This window comes from Equus przewalskii, chromosome X (genome assembly GCF_037783145.1).
Source record: "Equus przewalskii isolate Varuska chromosome X, EquPr2, whole genome shotgun sequence".
NCBI classification, from domain to species: Eukaryota; Metazoa; Chordata; class Mammalia; order Perissodactyla; family Equidae; genus Equus; species Equus przewalskii.
Window position 1 is genome coordinate 58,176,629 of NC_091863.1, and position 19,539 is coordinate 58,196,167.

Below are 19,539 nucleotides of genomic sequence, written 5' to 3' on the forward strand. Positions count from 1 at the left end.
CTCTCAGGGATTTCTTGATAAACTCTTGCTTTCTGGTCTCCTGGGGTCTTGGCTTGATAAGGTCACCCCCCCCAGCAAAAGCTTTCTCCCTGTTAAAGGGCTTTCCTCTAGGCTGCAGGGGCCCTAGGGAGTCCTTGGTGATCCCATGAATGAGCAACCCCTTCTCCACTACTTTCCTCATGGATCCTCCCATGGTCTCGATGGCAGTCTTTAGGGGAAGGAGTGAAGGTCTCTCTTACCCCATTCCAGCTCCTCCAAGGGGACCTCCAGCCTTTGACCCTTTGTCGTGTGGCTGCATGTCTCTCTGAGGTTTTTGTGTTGTTAGGATGTCTTCTGTCAGAGTATGGATGCTCCTTTTTGTTGTATGTTGGAGGGGAGAGAGTCCCAGGCAAGTTCACTCTGCCACAATGCTGACGTCACACTGACACCATTGAATATTTCAAACAAAGGTCACTTCAACATGTGTTTTGTTCTGGAACTGGGTATTTAATGTTATTGACTGAGTTTTTGTGTCCCCACACCAAGTCATATATTGAAATAATAACCCTTAATGTGATTTTATTAGGAAGTAGGTCTTTGGGAGGTAATTAGGTCATAAAGATAGAGCCCTGATGAATGGGATTAGTCCCCTTATAAGAAGAGATACTAGAGAGCTTGCTGTCTTTATCTGCTCTCTCTGCCATGTGAGGATACAAGAAAACAGCCATCAGCAAACCAGGAAGCGTGCCGTTACCAGACACCAGATCTTCTGGTGCCTTGATCTTGGATTTCCTGGCCTCCAGAACTGTGAGAAATAAATGTTTGTTGTTTAAGCCACTATTCTATGGTATTTTTGTTATAGCAGCCCAAACTGACGAAGACAGAAATTGGTACTAAGAAGTGGGGTACTGCAGTAACAAATACCTAAAAATGTGGGAGTGGCTATGGAACTGGGTAATGGATAAAGGCTTGAAGAGTTTTGAGGTGCAAGCTAGAAGAGCCAATATTGCTATGATGGCAGTTTAGGTGATTCTGCTGAGCACTCAGCAAGAAAAGAGGAGAGCTGTAGAGGAAATTTCCATCTTCTTAAAAGTGTAAATAATCATGTACAGAAAGTTGGTATAAAATGGACGGTAAATGCCATTCTGATGAGATATCAGATGGAAATGAGGAACATATTATGGAGAAAAGGTGACCTTCTTATAAAATGGCAAAGAACTTGGCTGAACTGTGTTTATGTTCTAGTGTTTTGTGGAAGGCAGAACTTGGGAGCAATGAAATTGGATATTTAGCTGAGGAGATTTCTAAGCAATGTATTGAAAGATTGGCTTGGTTCCTCCTGACTGCTTCTAGTAGAATGTGAGAAGACAGAAATATATTAAAGATGAAATTGTTAAGCAAAAAGGAGCCAGAACTTAAAGATTTGGAAAAGTCTCCATAACATATGGCTTGTCCATAACATCCCTTTATATGTAAATATTTCAAATATCTATGAATTCCTGTAAAATGGGGCTAAAGAGGGGAGAACTTCCCTAGGGCTCACTTTACTGAACCAGAGTCAGGCTTGTTTTTTTTCTCCGCTGCCATTCCCCGTGTTCATCCATCACTGATTGTTTGGTTTCTCAGACTGGGATGGATGCTCTTCCAAGGCAGGTGCCTGCTTCCCCTGCACATTTCTCTGACACAGTACTTAGCCCAACGTCCTAAGCATCTTTCACTGACATCTTGTTGTCCACGTTTGGCTTCCTCATATCACCGTTGATTAAGTAGGATTGAAGAGGTAGAATCCAAAATCTTTGAGCATGAGGGCTCTGTAATGGGTCCATAGATTGATGCTTTTCTGATTCTTTCACTGATCTCTGTTGATCACCAGGAAAACTACTGTACAAAAGAAGCCTGTGTGCATTTTTCCTTAATTGTAAACATGCAGAGACTCAGGAAGTCATTGTGCTTCAATTCATAATCCTGTGAGGTCCCTTTCTTCCCCATCTTTGCACCACCACTCTGATTGGTAAATACATTAAGGTCTAGTCAGATAAGTGAGATGGCAATAGTAAAGATGTGTTATTATTCTCTTTTCCCTCTCAATATCATAGCCCACATATGTTAGAGCCTATTACCAAATGAGTATGTGACTTCTAGTTCTCCAAATGTGTGTAAGAAAGTAAGTGAAGACAAGTTGTGGAGCTTTGAAGCTTAAAACAAAGCTACCTGATTGGTCTCTTGTCATCAAGTTCTCCATATTGTCTCATAAAATTTGAATGATAATCCCTTCACCTGAATAACCCACACACTGACCCACAGTCAGCTGGGTACTTTTGTTCCTGTGTAGAAGCAACATGAAGCAAACCAAGACTGTACACATCAGCATTATGGTACCCTGATTCTACTCCTGGTCACATCACTAAGATGTGTGTGGCCTTGAAAAACTCCCTGGACATCTCTTTTTAGCTTTTCTTGTCTGCTCTGTTATGGGAAATGTGAGGCATCCAACCTAGCCTGTATATCCTTCTACATTTTCCTGATGGGTTCTCTTATCCATTCCACAAAGAACTGCTTTTGAACTTCTCCACCTTCTTCATGCTCCTAACCTGAAACTACAATACACTATTGAAGTGGGCTAGCATTTACGTGACAAGGTTTCAAAGGATGATACAGGATCTAGAAGTTCTGCTGAGGCTTGCTGCTTTATTAGTGTTCAAGTCTCAATGATCCACAATTGTTTCTTTGATCACTACCTGTTTCTTTGATCACTACCTGTCCCCCTTCCCTACACCTATTCTTCTGTCAGGTCCACAGGACCTTGAATGTTGTGTGTTCTAGATTATATGGAATATGAACAATAAAGAGATACCATGCCTACTGATAGAGAAGTCCCAGAAATTACACTCAGGGAAAAGTTGGGGAAGATAGTCTCATGTATTGTAGACAGCATGCAGATGAAGGGTGTGGTCACAGGTATGGAAAGGCTCTTCCCTGGGTGAATCTGCCAATGATTGGAGGAGATAGGAGTGAAGACTATATGGAGAAATAAGAAAATATGGAGAAACTGTGGCCTACAAAGTTATCTGTATCCTTCACATATTTATTAGTCTGTTTATTCATTCACTTATTCTGCAAAAGCCTACCTACTCCATCCAGGCACTGTGTTAGGCACTAAAATACATGCAAGAAAATGCTGATCAGAGTCCTTACCTTTGGGAAACTTACCCTTTAGTGAGAACTACAGGAAATTGGAATATACAACACAGTATGGTCTGGGATATCCAAAATGGGGAATGTTTGCACCAAGTTTACTGGAAACTTATAAGAGAGGCACCTGACTAGGACTTGTGTTTTCATATAGGCTTCTGGAAGGAGGTGCCGTCTGATCTGAAACCTAAAACATCAGTAGTCATTGCACAGGCAAGGAGAGGTAAGAGATAGTATTCTTAGAAATATAATGTAGCATGTGGAAAAGTTAGAGAAATAGAAATTCTGTGAAGTTAAAGAAATATATGGATTTGCTGTTATTTGTCAAGAGTAAGGGAAATGGTATGTAAGACCTGGGAATTATTTTCTAAAAGTTTGAAAAAGGTAGAGGGGAACCAAGTTAGTAGGATATTTAATTGATATAAAGGTTATTTAATAGTGTGAAATATATGGCATTTGAGTCTGGACTGAAAGACTCGGGTAGGTCTAGTGCAAAGTCTAGTTAAAGAAGAACCATTAGCCAGATGTGCAGGAATGTTAGAATGTTTACTGTGGAGGGTGCTAGAAAGTAGAGTGGTAATGTTCTGTTTTCTGAAAAATTTTGAACATTTTTCAAAGAGGAGTTTCGTATATTCTTTAGTACATGGTAAGTTTCTAATTTTTTAAAAATCGTGTTTGTGCTACAGTGCTGAGTGATTTAACTTACTGTGTGGAAAAATCATTGAGAAAACAAGAGAAGGATTGGATGCATGGGGGAGAAATTGGAGACCAGGAACCTAATCCACAAAGGCTGTCAGAACTGATCAAAGAAAAAGCCTTGAACTGGCTGCCAGGGTCAATGGGAGGGGTGCGGCTTTTCCCAGTCTCCCCTATTTGCATGTGAGACCAAGGTTCCAGGGAAACAGAGTAGTAGAAAGATTGTTTTCTCCTTTGTCATATCTTTTTACCCATACTACTGAAATCCTCCGTCTATGGTATGAAGAAGAGTCTACACACAGAACAGAAAGACTGCTGGATTGAAAGTCTGGTGTCCTGGATCTGGATCCTCCATTCTACCATTACACAGCTGTGTGTCCTTGATCAAATCTCTTAACATCTTAGATTTCCAATTTTCTCTCTGAGAAATAAAGGTGGACATGCATGAGTCCCTAATTTGTGCTTTACAGTATTTGTATGTATCTGTGGGATGCCCAGTTGAAAAAATGATGCAGTCCCTGCCCTTTGGTATCTCAAAATCCATATACATATAGCTGACTGTCATCTTTGAGAGATATAGCCTTCAATGACAGAAAGGAGGAATGATAAAAATTTCAGCCTGGGGAAGCCATAAATTCCTCATGTCAGTGATAAGATGTGAGCATGGCTTCGAATGACGTAATTATGGGGGACAAATAAACTAGGTTGAAGGGGCCAATCTGAGAACATGTAGGGCTTATTTTGGGGACACAGCAAATAGTCCACAGTGGATGGATCATGAAGTGTTTTGGGAAAGGATCCATTTTTGAAAAGAAGATGGAGTTAAAACTTAGTGATGCTTATATGCTCAGTCCAGGGGATTCCAGGCTTAGCTTGTAGGTAAACTAGAGGAAGCAAAGGTTTTTGGACCTAGGAATGAAAGAAGAGCGAGATCAGTGTTTTAGAAAGATGAGTCTGGGAATGATGTAAATTTCAACTTCAGGGTACCTGTGAATCTCTCATCCAGGAGAAAGGATTTCAACATGGACTGAAGAACTCATATGAAGTGTGGGAAGTTATTTTTAGATACAGGCCTGTCTGAGAAGAACCATTAGCCAAATGGTAGAATGAGTGAGGGGTATGTGGGGAGCTATCAAGTAAGATAGTGCTATTCTGTCTCCTGGAAAAAGGCAAATATTCATCAGAGGAGATTTGAGTGTATTTTGCAGTCAATGGGAAGTGACCAAAAGTTTGTGAGTGTTTTTGTGGTACAGTGCTGGGTGATGTGGATTTGTGATTGGAATAATCACTGGGACAGCAGTATAGGGGTTGAATGAAGGCTGGGAATCAGTCATTGGGGGATGGTAATAGAGCAAGGAAATGTCTCTGGGGGAGTGAGAGGAGGCCTAGGATTAGGACTCTCACTTTAGAGATAGAGTTAACATAAAATGTGTCCCTTACTTGGATTAGGGACAAGGGATGCAGCAAGCTTGCCTGGTGCAGTGATGTCTATGTCAATAGGCCCTCTCTTCCATGCTTCAGCTGGACCCTACTTCAGGTCACAGTCCTAAAAACCTCTTGTCATGGAATTCTGTCTCCTGTGAGCATCACCACCTAGTCTCAGGAAAGTCTTCTATCCCCAAGCCTTTCATTCACTCTTCACTCGACCTGAAACTCCCTCCCAAAGATCTCTCAATCTCTGCTTCCATGTCCTGGTTGTTATCAACTCAGAGAGCCAACCCTCCTTCTACTTAAAATAGATTACCCCAATATGTCCCTTCCACACCATTTAACTCTATATCACCCTTCCCTGTGTTATTTTCTTCTCAGGACTTGATTAGTGTATGAAATAATCTTAGTTTCATACTTGATTATTCCACTAGAGGGTATAATACCACTTAACACAAATACCGTCAATGTTGTAGGGAGTGTGTCATGTTGTTGCAGAGCTCTGTGGGTCCTGTTGAGGAAGCTTCTTACAAATGGAAGTGATACCATGAGAAAAAGTGTGTTCCTTACAGAGACAGAGCCTATATTAATGAAATAGACAGGCATATGAGGAGACTGGAGCACAGAGTATTCTGGAAGAGGTGTTATAGTTCACTCAAGTACATACAGAATGTTAATTTAGGCAGATCTGCCCATTTATTAGACATAACTTATTGATGACTTCCTGTTACTCTGGTCAGGACAGTGGAAGAGTGATGAGTTCATTGATGAGTTCTAGGTTGTGCCTAGATAGATTGGAGGGTGGGATAGAATAAGACAGGGAGCCTAGTTGAGATTGTGTTGCTGTCATTGGAGCATGTTAACTAAGCTGGCATTTCTGGGACCTGACTGCAGGTTGGTTGTGAAGTGGTTCAGGAGGAGTAAGACTTAGTTAGTTAGAAGTTTTTGAGTATAATCTGTGGCTATTAATAGAGGAAGACCCACAGAAGGAGGGGGAGGAGTGGGAGAATGAGGGGAAATACCCAACTTCCAGGGCTCTAAAGTTCAGGGTGAAACATGTCCAAACATGTCCATGTGACAGTAATTAAAAGAAGAGAGTGACAATTTCACTCACCAACCTACAGACTTTAGTGAGAACATAGGAATTATTAAACTGATTTGCAACCTAGGAGGTGATAGAAATGCTCAGATTTTAGCACAGATTAGAATAACAAAAATATAACTGAAAATGATTTCAAGTTAGAGGTGATAAAACTTGAGACTTTTAGGACTTTATTTGGGAAGAGGCAGGCAGTCACACATGTGAGAAGTGTTCACAGGGTTAAAAATGTATATAAAAGACCTCTGCTTCTGGGAAAATGGAGTAGCCATACTTTTCCCTATTCCTTCTGCTAAATACAACAAAAAAAAACCCTACAGATGATATATAAAAAAATATAAGAAGACTCTGAAAGGTAGAGAGAAGAATACAGAGTGGCTAGAGACCTTGAAACCCAAAGAAAAAATGCTGGTGAGTTCCTTGTGCTTGTTTTTGCCTCATATGTCCAGATTTAGAACTGAAGAAACTGGCAACCTGGAAATGCCAATGGACAAGACAAAAAAGCCCCACCAAGGCCTACTATCTTTAGCCAAAGGACCAGAGGAGGGGCAGGCTAGCAAGATAGAAAACTTTTAGACAATAACCACTCTACTCCAGCCAAACACTAAAGAAAAAAATCTGTGGCCCCACCTCAATCAATGCCAGAAAAGACCAAGTGGAGAGCCTAGACTTCCACACTCACCAAGCTTAATGAGGTACCTCAACTTCTTTGCCAGGGTGGTGTCAGAGAAGGCTAAGTAGGGAGCCAAGACTTTCATTCCTGCCAGGTGGTATTGAGTAACACCCCTCTCCCACACCATGGTGTCAGTGGAAACCAGTGTAGAGCCTGGACTTACACCTGCACTCAGCCGTAATGGGCACCCCTCCTCCTCCCTACAAGGTTAGTGCTGGAGAAGGCCAAGTGAGGAGCTAGGACTTTTGTCCTTGCTAGGCATTAACAAAGCTTCCCCCCTCTACAGTGTTAATGTATATTTTGTGGGAAGCCTGGACTTGTACTTCCAACTGGCAGTAACGAGGGACCCTTCTTCATTCCCCTTCCATCTAGGGTGGCGTCAGAGGACTAGTGGAAGATCAGGACTCCCACCATAGCCTGGTGCTAATGAACCACTTCCCCCTCCCTGGCAGGGTGTTAATTGTTGCCATGGTTGGGCCCAGTAGCAAGACAGACTCATGCCTCCCAAACTGGGATGGATCAGGTCAGGCCTAGTGAGGAGCTGTAACTTCTACCTCCATTCAGTTAGCTATCAATAGAGGCTAAGTGAGGAACTTAGACTTCTGCTCACACCTGAAAGTAACCAAGTGTCACCACCCTTCTTCCCCTGCTGGAGTGGTTTCAGAAAAACCCAGCTAAAATAAAGTTTAAATATATCCAGAGTCTTATAACACAATACCCAAAATGTAGAGGTTTTGATTGAAAATCACTCATCATACCAAGAACCAGGAAGATCTCGAACTGAATGAAAAAAGGCAATCAATAGATGCTAACACTGAGAATGCAGAGATATTAGAATTATCTGACAAAGATTTTAAAGCAGACATGATAAAAATATTTCAACAATTACAAACACTCTTGAAACACATGAAAAATAGAAAGTCCTAACAAAGAAATAGAAGATATAAAGAAGAACCAAGTGTAAATTTTAGAACTGAAAATACAATAACCAAATTAAACGCTCAGTGGATTGGCTCAACATCAGAACAGAAGGGACAGAGGAAAGAATCAGCGAACTGGAAGATAGAACAATAGAATTAACAAATTTGATAAAAGAGAATGAAGATACACTAAAAAAAACGAACAGAGCCTCAGGGACCCATGGGACAATGGCAAAAGATCTAATATTCATGTCATCAGAATACCAGGAGAGGGAAAAGAGGCTGGGGCTGAAAAAATATTCAAAGAAACAATGGCTGAAGACTTTCCAAATTTGGCAAGGCATAAACCTACAAACTCAAGAAGCTGAGTGAATCCCAAACAGGATAAGACCAAGGAAATCCACACCAAGACACATTATAGTCAAACTTCTGAAAATGAAAGAGAAAGCAAAAAATCCTGAGAACAGTGAGATCAATAGTGTGATCCATAAAAGGAAAAAATGATAAACTGGACATCATCAACATTAAAGACTTCTGTTCTGCAAGAGACTCTGTGAAGAGCATGATAAAACAAGCTACAAACTGAGAAAAAAATATTTGTAAGCCAAATATCTGACAAAGGACTAGTATCTAGAAGATAGAAAGAATTCTCAAGACTCAATAGTAAAAAATAATCAAACCAACTAGAAAATGGGCAAAAGACGAAGAGATATTTCACTAAGAGGACAAACAAATGACAAATAACCATATGAAAACATGTTCAACATCATTAGCCATTTGGGAAACACAAATTAAAACCAAAATGGGATATCACTACACATGTATCATAATAGTTAAAACTAAAAAAAATTGCGACAGCACCAAATGCTAGCAAGGATGAGGAGAAACTCATCACTCATACATTACTGTTGGGAATGTAAAATGGTGCATCTACTTTGGAAAACAATTTGGCAATTTCTTACAAACTAAACATGTAACTACCATACGATCCAGTAACTATACATTTGAGGATTTATCTCAGAGAAATGAAAACTTATGTTCACACAAAAACCTGTGCATGAATGTTTATAGCAGCTTTATTTGTCATAGTCCCAAAATGGAAACAACCCAGATGTCCTTCAAAAGGTGAATAGTTAATATATAAAGTGTGGTACATCCATACCATGAAATAAAAAGGAATGTACTATTGATACACACAGCAACATGGATGCTCCAGAGGATTATGCTGAGTGAAATAAGCCAATCCCAAAAGGTTATACAATGTATGATTCCATTTATATAACATTCCTGAAATGACAAAATTATGGAAATGGAGAAGACGTTAGTGGTTGCTAGGGGTTAGGGAGATTAGGGAGGAGATGGGAGGTGGCTGGAAAGTGGATGTGGCTATGGTGATGGAAATGTTGTGTGTTTGACTATATCAATGCCAATATTCTGGTTTTGATATTGTGCTGTAGTTTTGCAAGATGTAACCATTGGAGAAAACTGGATAAAGAGTACACAGGATGACTCTATTCTTTCTTTTCTTCTTTTTCTCTTTCTTTTTCAGCTTTCTTGAGGTATATTTGACAAATAAAAATTGTATATATTTAAGGTATAAAACATGATGTTTTTATATGCATGTACATTGTGGAATGATTACCACAATCAAGCTAATTAACATATCCATCGCTTCATATAGTTATGATTTTTTGTAGTGAAAACACAAGAACAACTCTTAGCAAATTTCAAGTATGCAACACAGTATTATTAACTGTAGTCACCATGCTGTACTTTAGATCTCCAGAATTTATTCATATCGCTTAACTGAACCTTTGTACCCTTTGAGCAACATCTCTTCATTACCATCCCCCATCCCCCGGCAACCACCATTCTACTCTCGGCTTACCTATGGAATGAGAGAAAATATTTGCAAGCCATATATCTGATAAGGGGTTAATACCCAAAATATATTTTAAAAACTCAACAACTCAATAGCAAAAAACACAAATAACCTGATTAGAAAATGGAGCAAGGCCCTGAATAGACATTTTTCCAAAGAAGACATACAAATGACCAACAGATATATGAGACGATGCTCAAAATCATTAATCATCAGGGAAATGCAAATCAAAACCACAATGAGACATCACCTCATACCTGTTAGAATGGCTAATATATGTGTATATAAACCAAGAGATAAATTTTGTTTGACTAGGAAGTGGAGAAAAGGGAACACTTGTGCACTGTTAGTTGGAATGTAAATTGGTACAGCCATTATGGAAAACAGTATGGAGGTTTCTCAAAAAATTAACAACAGAATTACCATATGATCCAGCAATCCCAGTTCTGGGTATATAACCAAAGGAAATAAAATCAGTATCTTGAAGGGATATCTGCATCCCATGTTCATTGCAGCATTATTCACAATAGCCAAGATTTGGAAACAACTAAGTGTCGACAGATGAGTGGATAAAGAAAATGTGGTGTATAATGGGAATGAAATATTATTCAGCCTTAAAAAAGAAGGAAATCTTGTCATTTGCGACATGGATGAACCTGTAGGACATTATGCTAAGTGAAATAAGCCAAACACACAGAAAGCATATACTGTATTATTTCACTTATATGTGGAATCTAAAAAAGGTGAACTCTATTATTTCTTACAATTTATGTTACAACTGTAGTTTAATTAAACTGCAAAGTTTAATTTAAAATATGTATAACAGAGTGTCCACTCACTTTGTCTCTCCATGTACCCCTTTGCCAATTTGCTGCAACAAGTTTCTAGTCAGGACCTGATGGATTGATGAACCACCTATTGACAATAGTGGATGGATTCCTGAGAAACTCAGGAAGTGGAAGTGGAAAGGGCAGTTAGGAGACTTCTTGATTTGCTGTGAGAGGCATGATAGAGGTAGAATATACAGACGTGGGCTGTGTGTGTGTGTGTGTGTGTGTGGTGTTTGTGTATGACCATCTTCAATGACTAGGAGGAAGCCTGGGGGCATTAACAGAGGGAATAACCCAGGATGTAGAGGAGAGGGAGGAAAACATTCCATGCCAGTAATTGTAGTTTTTATTTGAAATCTCCTTTCCGTTCTCAGAGTTAAAGCCCAATCCCAGATAATTCCTGAATGATCCTGGCTCTTGTGATTATTTGTTAGGCAACACCGCCTCTAGTGTCAGAATTGCTGCACTGCACCCTGAATTACGCGTGTTGGAAGCCTGGAGGCAGCAAAAAGACGCCGCCTAGGGGGGAGACTGACAGGTGCAGGTACCAATGACTTGCAGGCCTAGCTACACTTGCCTCTTTTGAATTGAGACAGATACAAAGAATCAAGTTCCAGGACCTCATCGTAGCTGCTGCGGTAGTCAGGAAACAGTTGGGTCTGCTTATAATTATATATAAAAACAAAGGAGATGGGGCTGCAGAGCTTAATGTTCAGTCTGGATGTTGAAGGAGGTTGAAGGGTCTTCATGTTGGGAGTTGAGGTCTCTGTGTTCCCATACCATGAGGACTGCAAATGAGTGGTGGAGCTGGGGAGTGCTATGATATAGCCCAGGCAGTGTAGTAGGGGTCCATGCTTCCACCATTGGGGATGCTGGTCAGGCTGTGGTTTGTAGGCAGGCCTGGTTGTATGGCAGGATCCATGAGAGGGGTACATGATGAGGAATTTTGGACATCAGATATGTAGGTGTGTGCATACATTTTCCTTGTGAAGCTATGGGGAAATCTGAGAATGATGTAATCTAAAAGATGCACTGGAGAGAGTAAGAGGTGTCATCTAGGTGGAGTGTTTTTAAGTATTCCAGGTAAGACATAATAGTGTGGGAATATAACTGAGACATTATAGAATTATGATCTACAGAAGTTGCTTATTGGATTATAGGATCATGATAGAGTGGTTTAATGGTCAATGCTAAAGGATGGTGGTACCATTAATAGAAAGGGGAACGGTGGAAGATGGGGTGGGGAAGAAACAACACTGCGGTTTACTATAATCTTTCTTTCCCTGGTAGAACTTGAGACCTATTCCGTAAACTTTCTACATTGTTTTCAGTCACGTGCTTTATTTGTTAGATGATACTATCCATTGTGTTTGAATGTCCATGATGTGCGATGACAATGTGTGAGCCAGGGTACAAAAGATGGAGAGCAGACCCTTTATGAATACTGAGTGACAGGTAGAGGGCCCAGTCATGGGCAGGCACAAACTGATTCCTCAGGGTAAATATAGATATCTTATTTTTGGGTTCAATGTCAGGTGTCCTCTAGCTGTGTGGGTGCCGAGATTTTTGGGGTGACTTAGTGATGTTTATCCCAAGAGCTCTCATACATTACTGGTGAGAATGCAAAGTGGTACATCAACTCAGGAAAATCATTTGGATTTTTCTTTTAAAATAGAACATATATTTCTCCATATGACCCAGCAGTCCCACTCCTAGGTATTTTTACTTAGAGAAATGAAAACTTAAGTTCATATAAAGAACTGTACATGTACATGTACATATGAAGCTCTTTTCATAATCAGCAAAGACCATGTACAACCCAAATGTCTTTACATGGGTGAATGGCTAACCTGTGTTACATCTATACCATGGAATACTACTCAGCAACAAACAGGCATAAGCTATTGATACATACAGTTGGATGATTCTCAAAGGCATTATGCTGAAAAATGTCAGTCTTAAAATGTCACATACTGTATGATTGCATTTGTATGACAGTCTTGAAAAGATAAAACTATAGTGACTGATCAGTGGTTGCCGAAGGTTAAGAGTAGGGGGAAGATGTGACTACAAAGGGACAGCACAAGGGAGTGTTTTGGAGTAGTGGAACTGTACTGTATCCTAATTGTGGTGGTAGTTCTATGAATTTATACATGTGTGAAAATTCATAGAACTGTACATCAAAAAAGGACAATTATACTGTATGTTAATTTTTAAAATAAAATTTTAAAAAAATGAAAACTATTAGAGGATTTAATATATTTGTTACCAAAGGATAGAAACTGTTCCCCAAGAGGTCTTTGACTTTCGGCCATGCTATTTACCACAAGCCTTCTGAGTAAAGAATGAATAATTAGAAAAATGTCCATCTACTTTTTTCTCCCTGAGGAGGATTACTCTCATACACTGAGGGATAGTAACTTGTAGGCCTGAGGCTTCTGGCTCTGCTTTCAAATTTTCTCGGGAATGTAATGGGAGACTGAGCAGGAGGCTGCTGAAGCTTTTAAAGATCCCACTTTGTTTGCCTTTCTTCAGTTTGTCCGCTCTATCCTGCAGTTGATGCGTAGGCCTTCCCTGAATGAATACCATATGATCCAGCTCTCCCACTACTGGGTATTTATCCAAAGAACTTGAAATCAATGACCCAAAGAGATTTATGCACCCCTATGTTCATTGCAGCACAATTCACAATAGCCAGGATGTGGAAAAACCCAAGTGCCCTTTTATAGATGAATGGATAAAGAAGATGTGGTATATATATACAATGGAATACTACTCAGCCATAAAAAAAGACAAGATGACCCCATTTGCAACAACATGGATGGACCTGGAGGGTGTGATGTTAAGTGAAATAAGCCAGATAGAGAAAGACAAATACTGCATAATTTCACTCATGCGGAAAGTAACAAATACATGGATAAAGAGAGCAGATTAGTGGTTACCAGAGGGGAATGGGGTTGGGAGGGGGGTGGGTGAAATGGAAAAAGGGACGCATATTTATGGTGATGGGTAAAAATTAAACTAGTAGGGGTGAGCACAATGAAATATATTCAGGAATTAATAAACAATAATGTACACCAGAAATTGGCACAGTGTTATAAACCATTATAATCCCAATAAAATTACTTAAAAAAAATTCGTCACCAAGCCTCAGGTCACAAATATTGTCTTTTATGTTTTCTTCTAAAACTTTTTATAGTTTTATGTTGTACATTTAAGCCCATGATCCATTATGAGTTGATTTTTTTTATAAGTTTCGAGACTGAGGTCAAGGTGCATTCTTTGGCCTATGGATGTCCCATCACTTCAGCACCATTTGTGGAAGAGGCTCTTCTTATTCCATTGAATTGCTTTGTCACCTTTGTCAAAAATCAGCAGGCCATACTTGTGGGCCTATTTATGGGTTCTCTATTTTGTTCCATTGATATATGTATCTCTTCACCAATGTCATATTATTTAGGTCCTCATTGATATCCTTCATCAGCATTTTTTAATTTTCAGCCATATAAGTCATGTATATATTTTCTTAGACTTATATCTAAGTATTTCATTTTTGAGCAATTTTAAATGGTATTGTATTTCTAATTCTGTTCCACTTGTTCATTGTTAGTATATAGAAATGCAATTTTTTTTTTATGTTGATCTTGTAAGCTGCCATTGCTGAGCTCACAACTTCCGTGAGATTTTTCCTGTAGGCTCCTTGGGATTTTCTATGTAAATTATTGTCATCTGAAAATAGAAACATTTTTATTTCGTCTCTTCCTATGTATGCCTTCTTATTTTCTTTTCTTGCATTATTGCATTGACTACAACTTCCATACAAAGGCCTGAGAATTAGGGGAGCTGATGGTGTAAGTCACAGTCCAAGTCCAAAGAACCAGGAGTATCAACATCCAAGAGTAGGAGAAGATGGATGTCCCAGCGTAGGCAGAGAGCAATTTGCCCTTCCTCCACCTTTTTGTTCTATACAAGCCCTCAATGAATTGGATGATGACCACTCACATTGGTGAGGGCGATCTTTACTGACTCAAATGCTAATCTCCTCCAGAAACACCCTCACAGATAAACCTAGAAATAATGTTTTATCAACTTGTACAAAATAGAAAGACTTCTGCCCTGGAAGTCTGGAGTCCTGAATAAAAATCCTGGGAGTAAAATTAAGTAGTTATATGACCTTGGAAGACATTTACCATCTATGATTTCAGTTTCCTATTTGTGAAATTAAGAACTGAAGCTGGTTGACTACTTAAGTATGTTCCATTTCTATCCTATATTTCCATGAACATGTCTTGAATACCCGTTTTGTGCAGGTTGGTGTTCTGAGCTATGCGTGGTGATGTACAGATGAAAAGGCCATTTTTCTACCCTCTAGGGTCTCATAGTCCAAGGAGAGGTAGAACCAAACATATATCAGTGACTGTAAACAAGAGATCCCAGTGGTGAGTGTATTAATATAAGTCCAGGTATCACTCATTATCCAATTCTCATATTCTGAATATAAGCTATAGTAACTTCAAAATGTTTTGACCCAAAACTCACTATCTGAATGGAAAATCCATTATAATTAATGCATACAGCAGTGAAAATGGTTAAGTTGTGGGCAGATTTGGGGGTGAGAGTATGTAGTGTTCCTGGCAGTCATAACTCATCTGTTTTCCTGGTTCTCTAGCTTGCAGATGGCAGATCGTGGGACTTCTCACCCTCCATAATTATGTGAACTAATTCCCATAATTAATAAATATGTAAATTTATGTCATTTCTCTGAAGAAACCTAAATAAAACAATAACAAGTTTTGGAAAGGATGTGGAGAAAAGGGAAACTTTGTTCACGGTTGCTGGGAACGTGAACTGGTAGAGCCATTGTGGAAAACAGTATGGAGGTTCCCCAAAAAATTTTAAAGTAATACTACCTTATGATCCAGCAATCCTACTTCTGGGTATACATCAAAAGGAAATGAAATTTGTATCTTGAAGAGATATTTGCACTCCCACGTTCACTGCAACATTATTCACAATATCCAAGATATGGAAACAACCTAGATGTCTGTTGATGGATGAATAGATAAGAAAAATATTATTTATCTAATAAATTTATATATAATAAATTTAACAAAAAATTTTTTAAAGATTGGTACCTGAGCTAACAACTGTTGCCAATCTGCTTTTTTTTTTCTGCTTTTTCTCTCCCAATCCCTCCAGTATATAGTTGTATATTTTAGTTGTGGGTCCTTCTAGTTGTGGCATGTGGGATGCCACCTCAGCATGGCCTAATGAGTGGTGCCATGTCTGTGCCCAGGACCCGAACTAGCAAAACCCTGGGCTGCTGAAGCGGAGCACGTGAACCCAACCACTCGGCCATGGGGCTGGCCCCTATAATATATATGTACACACACACACACATATATACACAGTGGAATTCTCAGTTGTCTCTTGCCCTTCAGGCCATGCTCAAATCCTCCCTAACAGATAAGGATTTATCCTAGGGATGCAAGAATGTTTCAACATATGGAAATCAATCAATGTGATAAACTACTTTAATGGATGAAAGATAAAAATAATAATATAATCTCAACAGATACAGAAAAAACACTTGACAAAATAAAAAATCCTTTCATGATCTACAGTTTTTTGGGTTCCAGAGATTGGGTTTCTGATTTGGGGAATTAGGTAAGTGTAGAGGAAATTTTCCTTCAAAACCAACTCACAGGCCTCACTCCAGACCTTCTGAATCAAAATATCTGGGAGTAGCAGCCAGAGTCTCTAAACTCCTAAGGGGACTGTTTATTTCCACCCAGTATTACTTTTTCTGTTAATGGCAACAGCCTTATCCCAGTAGCTCCTACTGGACCTGTTCAATATAAAATCAGTATACTCCTAATTAAAATTCTCACCTTCTGATTCTCAAGGAAAGAAATCCATGACCATCACTCTCTGATCCAACTCACTGTCCTCAGACAACAACTGAAGATGGTCCAGGCCACTTATCCGCATCTCTAATCCCTAATCCAGACATACTGAACTACTTTCAGCTAGCCAACTTCCTAATTCTCCCTGGAACTTTTCACACAATGTTTGGTCTACAACAAGTTCTCCCTACAAGTCCTAGATTGGGTGTTGCCTCTTCCTCTTGAAATTTTAAGGCCTTGTTGGGTGTCCTTTTTATGTAATTCTAATGCACATATATCTCCCCAACCATAGCATTGAATATCACTGAATTGCAATTACATATTTTAACTGTAATCATATGTTTCTCTGCCCACTGGAGTGTAAGACTTTCGACATCAAAGATTCTGGTTTCCCACACTTGTTTCCTAGTGCCTAGCAGCGTGACAGGCATTTGGCAAGCAGGGCTTCAGTGAAACTTAGTAGGAAGGGATGGATGGATGGTTGAATGGGTGGATGGATGGATGGATGGATGGACGGACGGATGGACGGACACTCCAATCTAAGCTTCAGTCACAGTTGGTAAAATCAAAGATTCTGGAAGCAGAAAGCCACAGTTCTATCCTGGGCCCTACAACTTCCTTTTCATGTGATTTTAGTCAAGTTGCCTAATCTCATTGAGCCTCAGTTTCCTCATCTTTAAAATGGAGATAATGATACTATCTTCTTTGGTTTTATCATGATAGTTAAATGACATAACCCTTGATGAGTGTTTGGAACATTGTCAATTGGCACATATTAAAGACAACAGATTAGTGGTTACCAGAGGCGAAAGAGGTTTTGGGGTGGGCAAATGGGGTAAAGAGGCACATATATATGGTGATGGAAAAAAATATGTTGAGTAAGAGTAGTGAGAGGGAACATCTTTCTTTTGTTCCCAATCCTAGGGGGAAAGTCCTCAGTCTTTCACCACTGAGTGCAATGTTAGCTGTAGGTTTTTGTAGATACTCTTTATTAAGTTGAGGAAGTTACTCTCCATTCCTATTTTTCTGAGAGTTTTTATCATGAATGGATATTGAATATTGTGTAATACCTTTTCTGCATCAGTTAATATGATCATGTGATTTTCTTTTTTTCTTCTGTTAATATGGTGGATTATATTGATTGATTTTCTTAATGTGGTAAAAAAAAAAACCCACATAGTATGTAATCCACCCTCTTAACAAATTTGTAAGTGTACAGTTCAGTGTTGTTAACTATAAGCACAATGTTTTACAACAGATCCCTAGAACTTTTTTATCTTGTGTAACTAAAACTTTGTACCTGTGAAACAGCAATTCTGCATTTCCTCCTCCCCTCTAGCCTCTGGCAACCACCACTCTACTTTCTGCTTCTATGAGTTTGACTACTTTAGATACCTCGTATAAGTGGAATCATGCATTATTCGTCCTTCTGTGACTGGTTTATTTCACTTAAAATATTGTCCTCATGGTTCCTCCGTGTTGTTGCATATGATTGGATTTCTTTGTTTTTTAATGCTGAATAATATTTGCTTGTATGTGCATACCATGTTTTCTTTATCCATTCATTCATCAATTGACATGTAGGTTGCTTCTGCATCTTAGCTCTTGTGAATAATGCTACAGTGAACATGGGAGTTCAAATATCTCTAGAGACAGTGATTTCAGTTCTTTTGGATAAATACCCAGAAGTGGAATAGCTGGATCCTATGGTAGTTCGATTTTTAATTTTCTTGAGGATCCTCCATACTGTTTTCCGTAGTGGCTGCACCATTTTACATTCCTACCAACAATGCACAAAGGTTCCAATTTCTGCACATCCTTGCCAAAACTTATTTCTTTTTTTGATAATAGCCATTCTGACAGGTGTGAGGTGATATCTCATTGTGCTTAGTTAATCTAGGTAAAGGTTTTTCAGTTTTATCTTTTTAAAACACAACCTCTTAGTTTCATTGATTTTTTCAATTGTTTTTCTATTCTCTATGTTGTTTATTTCTGCTCTATTTTTATTATCTATTTTTTATCTATCTATTATTGTTTCCTTTCTTCTGCTAACTTTGGGCTTAATTTGTTTTTCTTTTTCTAGTTGTTTAAGGTGTAAAGTTAGGTTGGTTGAGTTCTTCCTTTTTTTTAACATATGCATTTATCACTATAAACTTCCCTCTGTACTGCTTTTGTTGCATCCCATGAGTTTTGGTATGTTGTATTTTAATTTTCATTTGTCTCAAGATATTTTATGATTTTCCTTTTGATTTCTCCTTTGACCCATTGGTTGTTCCAGAGCGTGTTGTTTAATTTCCACATGTGTGAATTTTCCAGTTTTCCTTCTGCTATTAATTTCTAGTTTCATTCTATTGTGGTTGGAGAATATATTTAGTATGATTTCAGTCTTTTTAAATTTTTCAAGATTTGTTTTGTGACCTAACATCTGACCTATCCTGAAGAATGTTCTGTGTGTGATTGAAAAGGATGATGTATTTTGCTGCTGTTGAGTGGAATATTCTGTATATGTCTGTTAAGACATTTGGTCTATAGTGTTATTCAAGTCCTCTGTTTCCTTTTGATCTTCTGGCTGGATATTCTATCCATTATTGAAAGTGAGGTACTGAAATCTCCTACTATTATTGTGCTGCTGTCTATTTCTCCCTTCAATTCTGTCCATGAGTGCATCATATATTTGAATACTTTGATATTGGGTGCATATATATTTATAATTCTTATACTTTGTGGTGAATGGACACTTTATCAATCCATACTATCCTCATTTATTTCTTCTGACAGTTTTTGATTTAAAGTCTATTTTGTCTGATATAAGTATGGCCATCTTTTACTCTCTTTTCATTAGCGTTTGTGTGGAATATATTTTTCCAGCCTTCACATTCAACCTATGTGAGTCTTTAAATCTAAAGTGAGTCTCTTGTAGACAGCATATAATTG

General features: G+C 38.8%; 1 long non-coding RNA gene across 1 annotated transcript in view; it reads left to right on the forward strand.

Annotated features, from left to right (window-relative positions):
* The window catches only part of LOC139081139 (uncharacterized), a 51,216-nt gene that overhangs the window by 30,647 nt on the left and 1,030 nt on the right, over nucleotides 1-19,539 (forward strand). The window lies entirely within an intron of this gene.